The sequence below is a fragment of the Rhinichthys klamathensis genome, unplaced genomic scaffold (assembly GCF_029890125.1).
Source record: "Rhinichthys klamathensis goyatoka isolate OS25496 unplaced genomic scaffold, OSU_Roscu_1.1 h1tg000412l_1, whole genome shotgun sequence".
In the NCBI taxonomy this organism is placed as follows: domain Eukaryota; kingdom Metazoa; phylum Chordata; class Actinopteri; order Cypriniformes; family Leuciscidae; genus Rhinichthys; species Rhinichthys klamathensis.
Genome location: NW_026606912.1, coordinates 4,263,441 through 4,270,790, shown reverse-complemented (window position 1 = coordinate 4,270,790; position 7,350 = coordinate 4,263,441).

The following is a 7,350-nucleotide window of genomic DNA, read 5'->3' as shown; positions in this document are numbered from 1 at the left end:
GTTAGTTAATGCATTAACATTAACAATGAGTAATATATTTGTTACAGTATTTATTGATCCTTGTACTACTGTTTAACTGCTCATGTTGGCTCAGGTCAATTAAATAATATTAACTGATCCAACTTCTGATTTTAATAGTAAATGTTGGAAATAAATGAACTAAGATTAATAAATGCTTTATAAGTATGTTTCATAGTTAGTTTATGTTAATGAATGTAGTTTAATGGAACCTTTTTATATAGTGTTACAAGATAAATTTATAGTTTGACAGGAAAGAAAATTTAAAGTCTACTTTAGAACCACTAAGACGGCTTGCATTATACATTTTTATGAAATTTCCCCTTTACATTCCTATAATCTTAATAATAATTCATTATATTTATAAATCATTATTGATTAAAATTAGTACATTATATTTATTACATTTTATTGCATTTCCATCCAAAAAAAAACAAAAAAAAAACAATCATAATGCACATAATCAAATTAATGTTAGGCTGCTACTTATATTTTGGGTGTAAAATGTGACCTGCACACCCTTGAACAATCCCTTTTTCTTAAGGTTCACATTCCTTAGGGTAAAGTGTTTATAATCAAAAGCATGCAGAAAACAATTTTTTTTTTAAAGAAACTTAAAAGAGACATCAGAATCTGATAGCGGCTGAGAAATGTTCATAGCCTACAGCTCCCACAGCCCTCAAGAATAATGTGCCATTAGCAGCAGCTGCATTACGTTCAATTAATAAAAGCAGACATCTTAGATTACATCTGCAGCATAGGGGTTGAATTATGCAATCCCACACTTCATTACTGAAAGCTCTGTGAGCCAAATCAATACACTTTCTGTCATATCAGCTTCCCTACCCTTTCTACAGAGGCTGTGGAACTTAATGCTGAAGTGTTTGTTTGTTCATTCATTTATTTAAAAGGTGTGATCTGGCAAATTTAACGTTTAACATTGTTACTCCTTCTGTCACCCTACTACCCCACCATCCACATTATGAAGGAGCAAGCTATGCAAGTCAGCAAGAGGTCAGCAAAGTGCACATTAAATAATGAATCCATAATGACAAGTTTACAGAGAAAACTCCCCAGTCTTACGATTGGTCAAACAAACAGGTAAGACAAAAAACTCATGCTACTGGTTGAGTCAAAAATGCACAGACAAACAGACGTGGGTTTGAAACAAACGAATGCCACTTATTAATCTCTTTAAATGAGCAAAAAGCTACAATTATGATCAAAACAACCCACAATATCCAGGCACAAATATACCAGGCAATCATGTTTTTAGTGCGGGAGCTGGAAAACTCCTCTGAAAACTTCATTTGGAGCTGTTTATTTCTTACTAGCTTTGCTGTGATAAGAATGCAATTTGCATTTGAGAATATGAGAGAGACGATTATCAGAAGTGAGAACTCAATAGAAGAATCGAGACAGAGGCTAAAGCATGCTAATGTTCTGTCCGCAAATTCATTACTGCAGCCATTTCATGCACTGGTGGAGCCCAAGCAGCATCTGATTTACTGTTCTCCTCTCTCAGACGGCACACCATTTCGTATCTCTTCGAAATCCAGTCCACAGCTCGGAGGAGAGCTGAGACGCCATCTTTTTTCTGTTCAATCCCAGAACTGCAAGTAATCCCATCTTTAAGCGAGATGATGTTCATGTGATTATAGAAACAACTCACAATTACATGTGTTAATGGATATTTCATTTGTAATATGAAGTTTAAACCGTATTATTCCCAATCCCAGCATATAAAAGTCAATGACCAATGAACAAACAGGAATATAGACTTCACCATTTGTGGAAGGAGACATCAGATTTAATTTCATTCCATTTTTAAAAATAAAATACAATAATAAAATAAAATAGGTTTATAAATAAATAATAATAATTTAAAAAAACATTGGAGCCCATGCAAGAAGTTAATTTGGAGACATTTAAACCATCTAAAAAAGAGAAACAAATGAACAATAATAACAACGAATAAAAATTAGCTACAATATGGACTGTATCTAATTCTAATAAATGTGTTTTTAATATATCGGCCTAAACACTAGTCTATTTAGCTGTCAGCCTTAGGGTATAATCATCCGTGCATTCGCCAGAGGCTCTAATGTTGCTAAATATGACATCCAAGCTGGAATACAATTTCTTTTTTCCTGATAATAGTCCGTCTGTGTTAATCAGCATGTCCTTCCCATTTAAAACACAAAGCACTCCAGAGATGCAGACAGTAATCACAAACTTACACAAGCACTGAAACACAGAAAATGAGTCTTAGACAAATCAGTCTTGTCCAAGTATACCTGAAAGCAGAAATTACTGGAAATAGGTTTGAATATCCCACAAGAGGTGATTCATGAACTATCACCATTGGGCCCTTGAGCAATCCACTTAACCCAAGGCTACTCCGGGTGGACCCTATAATAAACAACAGTACTAGACCAAAGCATCTGCTTAAAGGAGAACTCTGGCGCAAAATGAACCTTTGGTCTAATTACACATTGTTACCTAGTCAACCGTTATCTGAGATTTGTTTTCATGATTATCGAATGTAAATAGTTTTATCTCTAAAAACAGTTTAGCCTATAAAGCTAGTATAACGCTAGTATTTTGGGCATAGATCAATGACAAATAAAAATCGCTTGTTAATACCACTAACAAGGCTCAAAATAGCCCCACACTAACACGGTAGCATAATGAGGGTCCCTACCTTCAAACCGAAGCATTGAGAACTTTGTCAGTGTCCAGACAGTTTAATAAGAAGATATTTAATACATACAGTCAACTTCGCGTATACAGGCAGGAGCCATCTTTGAAATACAGTCTCTACCAGTCAATCTACGAACGCCGATCCAAGTGCGCTGGTGAGATGTGAACGAGCTATAAGTTGTGATAAGGTGAGCGCGAACAGCAGGCTTGGATCGGCGTTTTGTAGATCGACTGGTAGAGACTGTATTTCAAAGATGGCTCCTGCCTGTATACGCGAAGTTGACTGTATGTATTAAATATCTTCTTATTAAACTGTCTGGACACTGACAAAGTTCTCAATGCTTCGGTTTGAAGGTAGGGACCCTCATTATGCTACCGTGTTAGTGTGGGGCTATTTTGAGCCTTGTTAGTGGTATTAACAAGCGATTTTTATTTGTCATTGATCTATGCCCAATATACTAGCGTTATAGGCTAAACTGTTTTTAGAGATAAAACTATTTACATTCGATAATCATGAAAACAAATCTCAGATAACGGTTGACTAGGTAACAATGTGTAATTAGACCAAAGGTTCATTTTGCGCCGGAGTTCTCCTTTAACAACAAGCAATGCTGACAAAACATTTTACACACCATGGAACTTGGTAATTTTGTTGGTAATTATCACACTTTACAAAATAAAAACAGACTTTGAGTTTTTACATTTCAATTATGATGAACATTTGCGTGCACATTTTCAACTGTCACAACATCTCGCAAAATCTTCCCATAGTACCCAAAAGCTACAAACTGAACCTAAAAATGCAGACAGTCCAAATAAACATTTAGCCATGCTGCTTCTGCTGGTCAGCGCAGATTGCCTGCCGCCAAGAAACAGTAATGGACCTTTACAGGACTTTTTCCCCATCACAAGAGACCCGCCATTAATTAATGTAGAGTGAAGCTAAAAGCCAGTAACTACAATGAGTGCTTTCTCCCTCCATTGCAGCTAATTATCTGCCTTTTTTCTAAAAGCTTTGAGATAATAAATTCCAAGAGTGTAGATGGATGTGCAGACCAGACCTGTCTATCGTTCACAGTGAATGTCAGCGTACAGACATATGCTACCACTATAAACCATAGAGCTTATATTACATGCGGTGGACCACATATAGCAACCGATTGCCTAATGTATGAGTAGATAAGGAACAGAGAGAGAGAGCTGGAACATAAGGCAATTTAGCTTTCAGCAATGTATAATTTTCATGTACGGCCCCACCATGCTTCAGTAGTCTACAGCAGATATGTGCAGTGAAACATTCTCTGCCACTATTTTGGGGTTTCAGTGACTTCCAAACCTGTCCAGGAGGGCCAGATCACATGACAAAGCATCTAAACGTCCATTAGGGCTGCAATAAAATTGTCAGGCAGGACTATTGATGGTACGACATCCAAATTGTGATACAGATCTAAATGACCACGATATCATTATCCACCTAGAAAACTAAATTGCTATGCAGGCTTATCGTTACCTCTCACGTTTCAAGTTAATTTGTCACTCCAGACAGATACACGAATACAATGGAACAAAATAACATTCGTTCAGGTTCATGGCGCAGTTATAGGAAGGACATTTTATACAACAACAACAACAAAAAGTTACATGTGACTTCTTGTCAAGGTTGTGAAAGTATGCAATGCTTCAAAACACTTCTATTCCTTTCACAGAAGTAATTCATGACAAAATGGCTGCTATTTTGTGTTTTTTTGGAGGTACTTTCCCATTATTTGATACTATTACCAATTTGCTTTCCTCTACTAACCATGTTTGGCAAAGAGCTACTGCTAAATTACACTTAAAAGTGTCAACAAAACAAAGATTTGGCTCATTTTCAAACACAAACTGAAGTGTTACCCCACAGTTGAAACTGAGCTGCATAAATTGTATTCATCCAATGTCCATAAACCTATGAGCCGGGTTGCCCAAAAAACTACTTTTTTGAAAAGCTCTCATAGCTAAAAGCTCAAAACAATGGCGGTGATTTGACATTGGTTGATTTGTTCATAGAGTGGTAAATTATTGGGTCTTTTTAACTGGTCTCCAGAAAATAACATCTGAGCCAAATGACTAAAAGTCCCCTATGGCAACAAAATTATTATGCTACTGTATATTATTAGTGTGCGTGAGCAGTTACTCTACGCATCACTCTAAACAGGTGAAGTATGTAATTTCTGCGCTACTAGCGTCACCAAGCGTGATTTCAAAAATAATGTTTTCAAACCATCTGCCATTGGTCAAACAAATAGGTAGTCCCGCCTTAAACTTTTTGCTAGTCAAGGTGATCAAACAGATCAATTACAAATGTATATGATTAAATATTATTAAATTAGTATCATACCAAAATTACAGACTTTTAAAAATACTTGCTGGTTTTGTAAAAAAAAAAAACAGAAAAGTCACCTGCAATCTGAGTGCAGTTTGTTGCTAAACAAGCACACAATGTGTTTACCAACTGCATTTTTTTTAATACATCTGCATTTAAATACAACTACAAAGCGATTTATACAGATTGTCCACTTAGTTGTAATCAAAACAAAGTTATAATGGGTGTCAAATGTAAAGCAGGATAGCCTGGTGTGTGTGTGTGTGACTGGATGCCTCTCCAAGACCCCCTGAGAGCAGCGCCAATGTTAATAACGACAAACAGCAACAAAGCCCATTATGAAAATGAGATCACCCTCTGTGCGGTGAGGACTCCCTGCCAAGAGCCCATACAACAGGCCCCGGGCAGAGTCACACATAGACCCCGTCACCTCTTCCTCCTCACTGACATGCTTCCACAGATCAAAGCCAGGGTTATCGGCCTACATACTTACTCAGTGCTAAAGCAATTAAAAGAAAAATAAGAGCAGACGTCACATTTCATTTGACAAGACTGTACGGTATTGTTAAAAAAAAACAAAGTTGGCCAAATGATCAACTTTCTGTCAACATCAGACCGGGTCAAATTTGCAAGGGTCATCAAAAAGAAATAAGCTCTATTTTACTTAAAGACAAACAAAGCCTATGTCAATGGCCATTCAGATTTTCATCAGTTCCATAATGCAAAAAATAAATAAATACATAAATAAATCTTATTGTCATTAATGTATTATGAAATAAAAAATATATAATAAATATATTAGTCATGTGCATGTCAATGCAATAAATCTTAATAGTCTTAAAACGTCATATTTTTATGTGCGCAAAATGTGTATCACCTTAAATCACCTTATGAAAGTAACGCCGTTTCAAATAAATATTGTATTAGTTACATTGTTACACGAGTAGGGGCCGACAAAATGTACTTGTCATTGAATCAATCATTCATTGAACCAATCATTCATTCAAAAGTTTTGCTCAAAAACATTGATTCAACAATTAAATAAAAAAGTTAGGTCTTAATGAGTCATTGAATCATTCATTAAAACTGTTTGTTTGTTTTTTGTAAAAAAAATAAAATAAATTACATGTTATTTTGTTAAGTTGTCTGTTCAGAATCGAGTCGTGATTTCGGTTTTAAACAACAACAAAATGCGATTCTCAATTTATCCAGAATTGTGCAGCCCTGCAGTAATTTTTTTTTACATTTTTACAATAAAATAACATTCAAATCTATTCCAAATAAATGCTGTTCTTTTGAAATTTAGTATGATTTCTGAAGGATCATGTGACACTAAAGACTGAAGTAATGATGCTGCAAATTCAGCTTTGCATCAGGAATAAATTACACTTGAAATTACTGAAAAAACATTCAAATAGAAAACAATTATTAAAAATTGTAATATTTCACAATATTAATGTTTTTACTGTATCGTTGATAAATGCAGCCTTGGTGAGCAAAATAACAAGCTTTTGAAAGGTAGTGTAGATTTTATTTTTTCACTATTGATTTTGAGGTTAAATCTGACGTGGACATTCACCCATATGTTCAATGCTTCTGCCAACACTTCACAGCCCTACAGGACACGATCTTGAACTGGCTTGAGGATCTCCAAAATCCTGGGCAGTAGCAGGTGATAAGAGTGAGAGAGTTTGAGCTGCTGAAGAAAGAAGCAGCAGATATCAGGGCACTGAGCATCTGTGGGGTTCTCCAGGAGTCTGTCATCTCCATGAATACCCACCAGACCTTGAAATTTAACACCACACTTCTCACGCACAAACACGCATACACACCAACCATCAATCTTCTGTGTTTGTCACACACCATGCTAATGGTTCACACAGTTAACGATAATATTAGAGAAACACCACTGAATCATTTATAAGAATCTGAGTGAAACCAGTATGAGGTATAAAAGTGTTGATCACATTTCTGGACATTTTTCACTGACATGACAAGATGGTCAGCAACAACAACAAAACTTTTACACAGCAAACAACAAAGACAAAAACTAGACATCAGAGTAGATGCCATTTTTACACAATGGAAAATAAGGCTTTGATGGATGATTGAAAATGTTGCAGAATTTCATCTAATAATCACAACATATTTTCAATTATAGTTGATAAAAAATAATGTATATTATATATACTACTATATATTCGCATATGTATGTATATATATATATATATATATATATATATATATATATGTATATATGTATGTAT